Source organism: Ruditapes philippinarum, unplaced genomic scaffold (assembly GCF_026571515.1).
Source record: "Ruditapes philippinarum isolate M1 unplaced genomic scaffold, ASM2657151v2 ctg578_1_1_1_1, whole genome shotgun sequence".
NCBI lineage: Eukaryota > Metazoa > Mollusca > Bivalvia > Venerida > Veneridae > Ruditapes > Ruditapes philippinarum.
Window position 1 is genome coordinate 356,269 of NW_026865402.1, and position 13,732 is coordinate 370,000.

Consider the following 13,732-nt stretch of genomic DNA (forward strand, 5'->3'; position numbering starts at 1 on the left):
CCCCAGACAAGGAAAAGTAACAAAGGCAAATAACTCGGTAATTAGGTCAAGATTGAGTTATGGTTCTTGTGCCTGCACTTTTCCTCTCAATGTGCTTGACCATTGTATGTAGTTTATTATGAATTCCAACATTAGTCTTTCGAAGGTATGGTCCAAAAGCATCACGCGACGTCTGGACCCGACCGGACCCCCCGATCCACCGGGTGACTCCTAATACCCCCCCAAACTTCGTTTTTGGGTGGTATAAAAATTAAAACTACTGTCGTGACATAGGAAGATGGGGTTTCACCTCCTTGCAGTTTTGTTGCCAGAATAGGGGGCACCTTGATGACACTGAATATTTCCGAATTTTTCATGCTTTACTCTGAAAATATGCTTATTCATAGCTTCCCTTATTTCACCAACAATCCACAAATCTGACACTAGTACGCGTTTTGAACTGCAATTTTCTAGATGGGTCTTGAAATCTTCTTTGCTGAGAAGATGCTTGCCTGTTGAAAGTAGAATAAATCATTCCAGTGAATCATTGAACCTTATTTTTAAAAAGTTTAGTTTGTCCATTCTTTTATATAAATATAATTATAAAGAATTACTGTTCATTTCATATGCAATATTGCAATTTGGTTGTCAGTGCTGTTTCATATATGAATATATATGATAATTTCAAATGCATGTATTTTGTTACCATAATTATATATTAAACTTAACAGAGGTCAATTATTCTATTTGATAGAGATATAATTAAGGATTAAAAACCTCAGTAAATTCGGTGATTTACATCGAATATTAATAAAACTGGGAAAAAAAAGTTTTGAAATATCTTTAGATTAATAAAAGCATTTTCATAACAGAAACAGTTTTAACTCATACATGACATAACCTATTATCAATGCTAGCAGGAATGTTTTTGCGTGTCTTGCGATTCCAACTCAAACTGGACACAGTTAAAGGTCATTATGAAGACGTTTCCAGATAGGTGGAGAAGACTGCACTGCCCTCTAGCATTATTAGGCTCGAGGCACCTGAGAGAACCAAAAACTTCCTGTAAGCTAACTGGATAACTTCGCTCACATGATGAACCCCAAGCACTGACAGTATTCGAACACAGTGGTGAGCGGCAAGAGTGATGCTTAGCAAGAGCATGATGACCTGAGTTTGGCAACCGTATGAAGCCTAGGAAATCTGACAGGACTTCAAATTATTGCCTGCTAACTTAATAATTACATTTTGATAAAATCAAAACCATTTCATGTTTATAACAGAACAGTTCAAAACTCCCAATGATAAAACATGTCTATTATACAAAGGCAGCATGGTAAAGGATAAGAAGCTTATAATAACATACACAATTTACAAGATTCACAGTACTGGCAGGCCTCCTCATGGACAGTTTCTCATATGATCTTTTCTTTCATCCCTTGTTTTGAACATGTCAGGACAGAACATACACTTCCAACTAGGATATACCATGGACTTTTTCCTAGATGATGCCTTCGACTTTCAGAAGAAGCAGTCCAATGACCACATAGTGAGCATACGCTCTCCCTCTTTGGTCTTTTACAACATGTCCACCTGTGTTCACGAATGTCCAGTTCACTATTCCCTATATACTGACATCCCTCACAATCAAACACCCTTGTTTATATGCTTCTCTATATGATTTTCAAATACATCTTTTGACGCACATTTAAAATTATTACAAACTAAGCATGAAAATAAAGTCTCAACAGCATTGTTACTCCTTTTCATATGTGCAAAAGATTTTAAACTTTCTACAAGATATTTATCCTCATGCTCTGAAAGCTGTATTTTTATCCATGGTTTTTTAGGTTCAGGGCTTTTAGCTTTTTTCTGATTACCATTCTTAGGTGCTACTTTTGACTTCTTTTCTTTACTCTCCTTTTTACTTTCCTGAGTAGATTTCCTCTTTTTTCTTGCAGGTACTGGTTCCTCATTGTCATCATCATGAATGTCATTAACATCATTATCAAGGTCATAATTAGGTTTCTTCATTTTCCTCTTTGTACCAGATCTATTTGAGTGCAGATTGCCTTTATGGTAATCTGAGATTAACTTTGCTACAAGGTAATCTGGCTCCATTTGTTCAGTGTTTTCAGTGCCAGTTTTATTATCCTGATATCCCCTAGCCTTGATAAAGTCAGGCAGTTCATCATGGTCTACATCTGTAGAATCATTTAATGCTTCATCATTTATTTCCACCTTGACTTCTTCACTCTTAAATTTCCTGTTTGAAAATATTTTTTTATATATTACTTATTTATATATTGGTTAAAGTACAAAGCTGTGACCAATTGAAGACAGATTTCAGTATAATAAATTTATGCATAAATAAACCTTTAAAAGGCCCACATGGAAGATTGGGAAACCAAATGTGTAGCCTCGATAAATAAAGCCTTTACTTACTTACTTACTATACCTAGTATTGAGAAATCTTGTTTCATGTGGTTTAAACCCTCAGAATAAACAAGATTGCATTTGAGAAAAATGCTATGCCACCGCAATAATACAACACTAAATAGTAGTGTAGGAACATATTTTTTTGTTTCTATACAATTGAAGATTGTCATAATGCATAGATCCCTGACCTATCTAATTCTTATTATCAGATTAGTGGTTAAATCTATTGTTAACTCAATAAAAGATCAGAGTAGGAATATATCAATGCACTTTGAGTCTAGTGAATTTGGTGGTGAAGGTCATATTTCACACAGCCTAGAATTTCATGACTGCATCAAAGGACAACATGTAATACACTTTGTCAAAATCTAGGTCAGCTGATATCAAAGTTCACTTTTAATTTTGACACTAGAGGCAAAATTTTGAACAACTTTGGTAGAGTACCTATAGATGATATCATTTAACAAATATTAAAGCTCTAAGCCTTGTACCTTCAGACAAAAAGATTTTTTTTAATTTTTACTATATGTATATATTGAAAATCAATGACCCCGGGGCGGGGGGCAATTTTGACCCCAGGGCTATTATTTGAACATTCTTGCTAGAGGTTCACTTCACAATGTTTCATGCAAAGTATCTAACCTCTAGCATTTGTCAATTGCTAGAAGAACTTTTTTAAAGTTTTTTACTATAAGTTTTTACTATGTAAATATGAGGAAAATCAATGATGCCCCGGGCCGGGCCGATTTTGACCCCAGGGCTATAATTTGAACCACAATCTGGGTAGAGGTCTATCAGACAATGCCTTATGCAAAATATCTAAGCTCTAGGGCCTTTTGGGTCTTTACAAGAAAGGTATTTTAAATTTTTTTACTATATGTACATATAGTGAAAATCCATGACCCCCGGGGCAGGGCTGATTTTTGACCCCAGGGCTATAATTTGAACAATATTGGTAGAGGTCTACAGACAATGCCTTACGCAAAATATCTAAGCTCTAGGGCCTATGGGTCTTTACAAAAAGGTTTTTTAAGTTTTTTACTATATGTACATATAGTGAAAATCAATGACCCCCCGGGCGGGGCCGATTTTGACCCCAGGGCTATAATTTGAACAATCTTGGTAGAGGTCTACCAGACAATGCCTTATGGCAAAAATATCTAAGCTCTAGGCCTTTTGGGTCTTTACAAGAAGATTTTTTAAATTTATTCTTATAATTCCTTTTGGTTGCCATGGCAACCAGATTTCTGCATGGAATTAAATTCTTTGAACAACTTTGGAAGCCCTTCACCTAAGGATCAATTCTGCCAAGTTTGGTTGAAATTGGACTAGTGGTTTTTCACAAGAAGATTTTTTAAGTTCACTATATAATCTATATAACACACACACACACAAACAAACAAACAAACGCACACACACACACACACACACACAGGTGAATCGCTATATGCCACCGCATCGCAGATGCTGCGGTGGCATAAAAATGCTACCTGTAGGTTTGTTTCTCTTAGGAATGGATCTTAAATTTGTGAAAATTATGGTACAGGACTGCAAAGTACAGCAATCAGATAAGCAGTAATATACAATGTACAATAAAGGCAACAAAAATGTGGTAATGAGTGTTGTGTCAAAATAATGAAATGTTTTTATTGCCAAAGTGTAGAATTAGTGTTTTACTTTTTCAAATTTTCACATAAATAAAGCACTTCTCTGTGTATATGTGTTTCTTTTTAAATATTATATACATGTTAACATTAAGTTAAAATATACTCACATAGTTTCATTGGCGTCACCTGCATCAATATGTGTGTTTTGTTCAAGTCCTAAATTACCATGTCTTCCAAACCTACAAAGGGATTAGGTTTAATTTACTTTTATGATTATAAATACTTGGCAAAAAACAAATAATTTATTCACACAACTAAGCTAAGCAAGTGGTAACTGAATAATTTTGGTTTATTGCAGCACTGAAAGACATGAACTTACAATCTAACAATAGCAAAACAAAAACAAAAGGGCCATGATGGCCCTGAAATGGCTCACCTGTATATAGGCCCCCGGAGCGGGGCCAGTTTAAACCCCAGGGCTTTTATTTGAACAAACTTGGTAGACACCCATTAGAAGATATTTCATGCTTAACATCTAAGGTCTAGCTGGTCAAGTTTTTTTCTTTACACATATAGTTAAAAACAATGACACACCTGGGGCAGGGCCAGTTTTGACCCAAGGGCTTTTATTTGAACAATGTTTGTAGACACTTACTAGAAAATGTTTCATGCTTAAGGTGACAACAGACACTTTCCGTGGTACTCACATAAATGTCATTTAAACCAAGTTATTTAAGTAATAATTGTTATTTATTTAATCTGTGTGCATTAAATATCGTTGATCATCATAAAAAATAACATATTTGAAAAAAATGCCTTTGTAAATGATTGATTTTGAATAAAAATCCTAAAATTTTAAATCGTCATATCAAAGTCGTTTTTTATTTTTTTGTCATCAAACTTTTGGAAAATAACCATACTTATATTATCTGGGGAACCGTGTCTCAAATTTTTTCTATCTTTTCTCAAAAAAATATTACGTAACGTCAAACATTTTATGCGACTTTTTTCACCATACATATTACGTAATTAAAGATAATTAAGTCGCTGATTGAGCAAACAAAAATCCCTGACACGGTTCCCTCCGTAAATGAATTTCCTTTCATGTGCTTTAAACCGCATGTTAATTGCTTGATTATTAAAAAAGTTATGCGGATTCAAAGTTAGTCCGACCAGCATCAAACGAAGTGTCATAAATCGGCTGTTCTCTCTCGGACCCCTACGTTTCACGATAAATAATTGCATAATACACAAATATCGCACCAGAGAGGGTCACAAGTTGCGGTAACATACTCTAACAACATTTTATGACCCAGTGACATCTGACCAATTAAAAAGCTGCTGATTAATATCAGGTTATAGCCGAAATTTCTTCAATTCTTAACGTGATTTACTGTCCGTCACGTGACTATCGGTAAAATTTGAGGCACTCAGTGGGGGGAAATGGAACGCATTTGCGCACCGCTAGCGGGGTATTTAATTGTTTCCTTTTTGAAGTTTATTATTATTATCATCAGCATTATTATTGTATTATTCCAGTGTCACTCTGCCTGTGTATTCGTGTATGAAATTCCGTTAAAATATAAAATAAAATAACAAAAAACTGAGCTTCTGACAGTCTTTTAAAGTCCATGGTAGATGTACAAATAAGAACGGGATATTATATATTTTTTCCACCAAATTGATAATGCTTCACATTTTTTAATAGAAATCAAAGGTATTACTCGATCATTATGATCTGGCCTTCTTGACTTCTATTATCATGAATATCATCTATGCACGGCATAGAGAACAATTTCTACCCGGATAGACAATAAATTTCATACTTTGTCCCAGATTTATTAGTACTGTGTCCGATTCACTGGCGAACAATTTATTTTCACTGAGAATATATTTTAATATCTTTTTTTTTATTCATAGAGAAATAATCATCCTTAGACAATCTAAAATGTCAGGGACACCTTGCCACAAGTCATATAGGCGTTCACATAAAAAATGTTGTCTGTTTTTGTTGTTGTTTTACTTGACATTGTTAGAAAACGAGGTTGAATGTAAAGTAAGCCCTTGAATCCGTACAAAAGTCTATCAACTCAATGTAATATCTATCAGATTAACGGGACAGACAAATTATTCTCACACATTATGGATATTTTAGCAACTACATTTTTAATCAACCCCGTGGTCGTGCGATTTGCCGCTATGCTTAATTATTTATGTTTCATACATTATGTAACGTACATTGGCCGACAATTTCTTAATTTATAAAAAAAGCTAAATGTTGAGATATTCATAAAAGATGTACGGTAGTTGTACGATACATGTATTACGAGTAGTATACGTATGGACCAGTATGGACCTGTAATTCACGGATATATGGAACTACCGATTTCCCTCATTGATGCCTCAACAGGGGGCGGAGCGTTATCGATAATCGACAGGTTACGATAGGTACCGTTTTAAAACGTTTAAAAACACATTTTTTGGACTAACTGCTTCCAAAATTAAATCACGAATGTGTTCAGAAAAGGTTGATCAATATACTTAGCAAAAAATCTCATTTTAGGTATTTTCAGTGATAATTGACTCCGTTGTCACCTTAATATCTAAACCATAGCTATTCGGGTTTTTTCAAAGAAGACTTTTAAGTTTTTGCTATACACATATAAGGAAAATCAATGTCAGCCCGGGAGGGGCCAATTTTGACCCCAGGGCTTTTATTTGAACAAACTTGGTAGACATCCATTAGAACATGTTTCATGCCAAATATCTAAGCTCTAGCTCTTTGGGTTTTTTAGAAGAAGATTTTTTAAGTTTTTACTATATGCATATAGGGAAAATCAATGACCCCCTGGGGCGGGGCCAATTTTGACCCCAGGGCTTTTATTTGAACAAACTTGGTAGACACCCATTAGAAGATGTTTCATGCTAAATATCTTAGCTCTAGCTCTTTGGGTTCATTAAAAGAAATTTTTTTAAGTTTTTACTATATGCATATAGGGAAAATCAATGACCCCCTGGGCAAGGCCAATTTTGACCCCAGGGCTTTTATTTGAACAAACTTGGTAGACACCCATTAGAAGATGTTTCATGCTAAATATCTTAGCTCTAGCTCTTTGTGTTCTTTAAGAGAAATTTTTTAAGTTTTTACTATATGCATATAGGGAAAATCAATGACCCCCTGGGGCGGGGCCAATTTCGACCCCAGGGCTTTTATTTGAACAATCTTGGTAGACACTCATTAGAAGATGTTTCATGCTTAATATCTTAGCTCTAGCTCTTTGGGTTTTTTAGAAGAAGATTTTTTAAGTTTTTACTATATGCATATAGGGAAAATGTATGACCCCCTGGGGCGGGGCCAATTTTGACCCCAGGGCTTTTATTTAAACAATCTTGGTAGACACTCATTAGAAGATGTTTCATACTTCATATCTTAGCTCTAGCTCTTTGGGTTCTTTAAAAGAAGATTTTTTAAAGTTTTTACAATATGCATATAGGGAAAATCAATGACCCCCTGGGGCGGGGCCAATTTTGACCCCAGAGCTTTTATTTGAACAAACTTGGTAGACACCCATTAGAAGATGTTTCATGCTAAATATCTTAACTCTAGCTCTTTGGGTTCTTTAAAAGAAATTTTTTTAAGTTTTTACTATATGCATATAGGGAAAATCAATGACCCCCTGGGGCGGGGCCAATTTTGACCCCAGGGCTTTTATTTGAACAAACTTGGTAGACATCCATTAGAACATGTTTCATGCCAAATATCTAAGCTCTAGCTCTTTGGGTTTTTTAGAAGAAGATTTTTTAAGTTTTTACTATATGCATATAGGGAAAATCAATGACCCCCTGGGGCGGGGCCAATTTTGATCCCAGGGCTTTTATTTGAACAATCTTGGTAGGCACTCATTAGAAGATGTTTCATGCTTAATATCTTAGCTCTAGCTCTTTGGGTTCTTTAAAAGAAGATTTTCTTAAGATTTTTCTATATGCATATAGGGAAAATCAATGACCCCCTGGGGCGGGGCCAATTTTGACCCCAGGGATTTTATTTGAACAATCTTGGTAGACACTCACTAGAAGATGTTTCATGCCAAATATCTAAGCTCTAGCTCGTTGGGTTTTTTTTAGAAGAATATGTTTAAAGTTTTTTCTTTTGGTTGCCATGGCAACCAGAGTTCTGCATGGAATGGAATTCTTTGAACAACTTTGTTAAGGCTTCACACAAGGAACATCCCTGTGAAGTTTCATTATGATCTGCCTTATGGTTTTAGAGGAGATGTCGTTTGAAAAGTGTGAACGGACAACGTACAACAGACGAAGAGTGATCCTAATAGCTCACCCTGAGCATATGCTCAGGTGAGCTAAAAACCAAATAGTAAACCACACAACTAATCCATTTCGACTGAAAGGGAGAGATGTCCGTGAAGTTAAGGTGTCTGCCTTTCAACCCAGGAATCATGGGTTTGAGTCCTACTCAAGTCACATCCATGTTTCCTCATAAGTCAATAGTACCAATTAGTTGCAGGAAATGAACCCGAAAGTGATTAATCTTAGTTGCAAGCAGAGCTGCATCAGTACTAAGGGTGAAGTACTTAAGTACCAGTACTTGCCAAGTTATGCAGTACCATTACCAGTACTAGATTTTAGCTTGGTACTGCAGTACCAGTACTTTTTTGGGGGAAGTAATTAAGTATCAGTACCATTACTTTTATATATTCATTAAAGTTTGAATAAATACAAAGTGTCAAACAAAATAATTGCAAATACTATTCAGCAAAGAAATAAAACCATTATTTACTTTAAAGTTAGCATTACATTTTACAACTTTGATGATGTAACATACTTTTTATAAACAATATTTACAACATATATTCATGTCATATCTTATTGTTTAGTAACCAGTCAATTATAATACAATGCAATCATCTTTCATTTAAAACAGAACAGTCTTTTGTTGCCTTTCACACCTCTGTTCAATTGATACCAAAGTAAATAACAACATTTTATGGTGCTAAACAATAGAATTATTTAGAATAGAAGCATTTTATTAGTGTTTATATATTTTTCTCTTTTGTACTAGTAGATATAAAGTAATAAAAGTTTGTAGTAAGGATATTTTAAGGTAAAGAGTTATTGAGGCTATTTATCTCAATATAATTTTTTACTTCAAGTCTTTGGTGCTTCTATTTATGATGAATATTGTGTTAACATTTGAAGGAATATTGCAGCAAATTATCTATAGATTTGAAAACTACTATTTTTTCACAAAAATAAAATAATACAAGGAATTGACAGCTTTACTTTAAGAGAAAAATTGATGACATTTTTATGAAAACCAAAATACTGCCTTGTAATGCAGTAGCAGTACCACTTTTTATTTGTTTGGGTAATCAGACCAAACAAATAATGGTAGCGAAATTTCAGACACTGATGCTGTTAATTGCAAATGCCAAAGTAGTCCGCTTTTTTGAAGCGGTTACTTCCCTTTATATGTACACTAACGCCAAATAATTCAGGGCAATTCACTGCGTAAAGATGGTCAAATGACAGGTGCATTAATTTTCAAGCAAAATAGTTCCCCAGTGGTAGAAGATTTCTAATATTGTTTTATTCTTTATAGATATACATGCTTACAGCAAGCTCCATGATTATTTACATCTGTGTTAAACAACAGTAAGCGGGTTTTAACAAACCCTAATTTAGAATAATATGGTTTTCTTCAGGCCATTAACATTAAACTTCACCGTGGCCGAGGGGTTTGCGCAATGGCATATAAAGCGAGAGGTCTGGAGTTCAAATCCCAGTTAAGGCAACTCATTTTTATCTTCATATTGTTTTAAGTCAAATAAATATTGAATTGAATATCAGTGTTGCAATTAGTCTTATAGCCAACAACAATTAAAACGCTGGAAAGCATTGGTGGCACTATACAAAAACAAATTGGTTTATAATCTCACAACCTTCGCCTTTCTGACATTCTGAGACCCAAACAAATTCAGCGTCTTCTGTGCTTTGATTAGAACAGGAATGCAGTACCAGTACAAGTAGTAGCAAAATTTTGTAAGAGTAATTCAGTATCAGTACCAGTACTTGCAAAATCACTGCAGTACGTACTGCAGTACCAGTATCAGTACCAGTAATGAAGCTCTGGTTGCAAGCACTATTTCCAAACTAATTACGCTTGAACAATAAGCTAAAACGTTGGTACATGTACATAACAGGGAATTTTAAGAATTTGCTGTTGACTACTTATTTTTTTTACTATATGAACAATAAGCATAAATTCATACATACATACAAGAGTGTACTTAAAGCTGCACACCTCCAGATGAGCCAAGATATTTCAAGACTAGAAATGTGTCATCATGCCACGGATGCCCCCGCATGCAGCCAAAATTTCAGATGTTATTATATTTAGTTCCAAATTTGTTTGCACAAATTATTGTTTTCATTTTAAGTTCAAAGCCCTTAAAACTTTTCAATGTTAACACAAACCATTTTCATACAATGTTCAAGGCACTGAAATTATTCAGTCTTATCCTTTTGAAAATAGCATATTTCATATTTGTAGCCAAAATAATGGCTACATACATTTCCACAAAAGTATGAGTGCTGAAACTGAAAGTTCAAAATTTTTTCCAATATTCAAGAAAGATAAGTTTGTCCAAAATCATGGAACCACGACCAAATTCAAACTTAAACTGCCTATTCCTAAGATGTATCTATATTATTTTCAAAGTGAAAGGGACATAACTCTGCCAAAAAATCATCGAACCATGACCAAATTCCAACTTGACCTGCCCATTCCTTTGACATATCCATATGTCAAATTTGAGTTGAATATGTAATACTGTTGGGTAGATAATGAACAGAAACTGTAAATTTCATATATTTTTTCAAAGTGAAAAGGGCATTACTCTGCCAAAAATTATTGAACCATGACCAAATTCGAACTTGACCTTGGCATTCCAAAAAAATATCCATATGTCAAATTTGAGTTGAATGTGTTGTACTGTTGGGGAGATAATAAACAGAAACTGAAAATTTCATATTATTTTCATAGTAAAAGGAGCATAACTCTGCCAAAAATCATCGAACCATGACCAAATTCAAACTTGACCTGTATTTTTCATGACATATCCATATGTCAAATTTGAGTTGAATGTGTTGTACCGTTGGGGAGATAATGAACGGAAACTGAAAATTTCATATTATTTTCAAAGTAAAAGGGGCATAACTCTGCCAAAAATCGTTGAACCATGACCAAATTCAAACTTGACCTGTATTTTCTCATGACATATCCATATATCAAATTTGAGTTGAATGTGTTGTACCGTTGGGGAGATAATGAACGGAAACTGAAAATTTCATATTATTTTCAAAGTAAAAGGGGCATAACTCTGCCAAAAATCATCGAACCATGACCAAATTCGAACTTGACCTGTATTTTCTCATGACATATCCATATGTCAAATTTGAGTTGAATATGTGCAACGGTTATTAAGATAATGAACGGAAACTGATGATGACGGAATGACAGAATGACGGAATGACGGAAGGACGGAATGACGGAAGGACGGAAGGACGGAACACGGTAACACTATATGCCCCCGCCATTACATGGCGGGGGCATAAAAATTAATATTGAGAAAAATGTACTACAACTTTAAGAAAGGTAAAAACATTCAAGATCCAAGTAATATTTTACATGTTATGTGTGGTTTAAGTCTGATTTTGCAGTATTTTATCACAATATTTCTACTGTGTTACTAATGTAGTAAGGGCTGTTTTGCATTTGTTGACCACTTTTTGGTAATGTTGATTGCAATATGTAAACTACTTTTTTTGTTCACCTCATAATATTTTACTTTCAAATACATTTCTAAAATTTTCATGAAAATTAACATGAATTTGGAGGCATGCTGCTGCTGTACTTAACAAGAGCCATGTCAACATGGCCATCCCCCGCCAAATGTGTTTGCTCATTGGAAGAATGTATATATAGTAGAGCAGAATAATTCCATTTTAAGAGGTCTTTTGGTAATGAAAACTGATGGCTGAAGTGATTACAGATTTGAAACCTATGTGAATACTGATGGCTGAAAATAACAAAGGGCAATAACTGAAAAAAATAATGCAGGGTAGGTTATCATTCTTGTGTGCTGCACCCGTCCTCAGTAAAATCTATCCACCTATGAAGTTTCAAGTTGATACCTCAAATACTTTTTGAGATAAGCTCTGGACAAAATAGTATGAAAAAGAACAAAGGGCAATACCTCAAAAATTATATAGGGAAGAGTTATTATTCTTGTGCACAGCATTCCTCCTGATAGGATCTATCCACCTATGACATTTCATGTTGACATCTCAAACACTTTTGAGTTATGCTCCACTCAGGTGAAAAATTAAGTATGAAAAATAACAAAGGGCAATAACTCAAAAATTATAAAAAAGTAATGTTATCATTCTTGTGCACTGCACACCTCCTGAGTTGGATCTATGCACCTATGAAGTTTCATGTTGATATCTCAAAGGCCTTTTGAGTTATGCTCTGGACAAAAATTAATTTTGAACTAGAAATGTGTCCATAGGACACGGGTGCCCCCACCGCGCCACTGTTCTGTCAATCTTTTTACTAAGTCAAGGGAAATAACTCTACAAATACTGGATAAATCCACAAGCGAAACCCCAGGTGCAAATCTAAATATGCTGAGCAATCTGCCCTTTAGGTTTAATGAATATGTCAAATCCTTTTTGAGTAACTTGCGACACAAGTTGAAAATTGCAAAAATTTTCTAAGTGAAGGGCAATAGCTCTAAAAATACTAAATAAATCCAGACGAAAATACCTGGTGCACAACTGCACATGCTGATCAACATTCCTATAAAGTTTCATGACTCTAGGTCAAATACTTTTTGAGTTACGTGCGACACATGTTGAAAAATTACAAAAATTTTACTAAGTAAAGGGCAATAACTCTAAAAAATACAAAAAAAAATCCAGACGAAAATACCCAGGTGCACAACTACACATGCTGATCAACATTCCTGTAAAGTTTCATGACTCTAAGTCAAATACTTTTGAGTTACGTGCCACACAAGTTGAAAATTGCAAAATTTTACTAAGTCAAGGGCAATAACTCTGAAAATACTAATAATATCCACACAAAAATACCCAGGTGCACAACTACACATGCTGATCAAACATTCCTGTAAAGTTTCATGACTCTAGGTCAAATACTTTTTGAGTTACATGCGACACAAGTTGAAAATTGCAAAATTTTACTAAGTCAAGGGTAATAACTCTGAAAATACTAAAAATATCCACACAAAAATACCCAGGTGCACAACTACATATGCTGATCAACATTCCGGTTAAGTTTCATGGCTCTAGGTCAAATACTTTTTGAGTTACATGCGACACAAGTTGAAAATTGCAAAATTTTACTAAGTCAAGGGCAATAACTCTGAAAATACTAAAAATATCCAGACGAAAATACCCAGGTGCACAACTTCACATGCTGATCAACATTCCTGTAAAGTTTCATGACTCTAGGTCAAATACTTTTTGAGTTACGTGCGACACAAAAGTGAACGGACGGACGGACGGACGGAAGGACGGACGGACGGATGGACGGACAGACGGACGGACGGACAAGGGTAAATCTAAATGCCCGCCACTAACGTGGGGGCACAAAAATAACAAAGGGC

The 13,732-nt window shown here is 34.8% G+C and overlaps 1 protein-coding gene across 9 annotated transcripts in view; it reads right to left on the minus strand.

Annotated features, from left to right (window-relative positions):
- Nucleotides 1-13,732, minus strand: part of LOC132728878 (zinc finger and BTB domain-containing protein 41-like) — an 83,589-nt gene that overhangs the window by 10,293 nt on the left and 59,564 nt on the right. The window contains exons 8-10 of one of the 9 annotated variants that reach the window (XR_009625537.1): nt 4,193-4,264; nt 1,346-2,245; nt 435-491 (exon numbers count right to left, since the gene is read on the minus strand). The exons of the other annotated variants lie outside the window; for them this stretch is intronic. The gene's annotated coding sequence lies outside the window, so the exon portion shown is untranslated. Of the gene's footprint in view, nt 1-434; nt 492-1,345; nt 2,246-4,192; nt 4,265-13,732 lie in introns of those variants that run through there. 9 annotated transcript variants of the gene reach the window in all.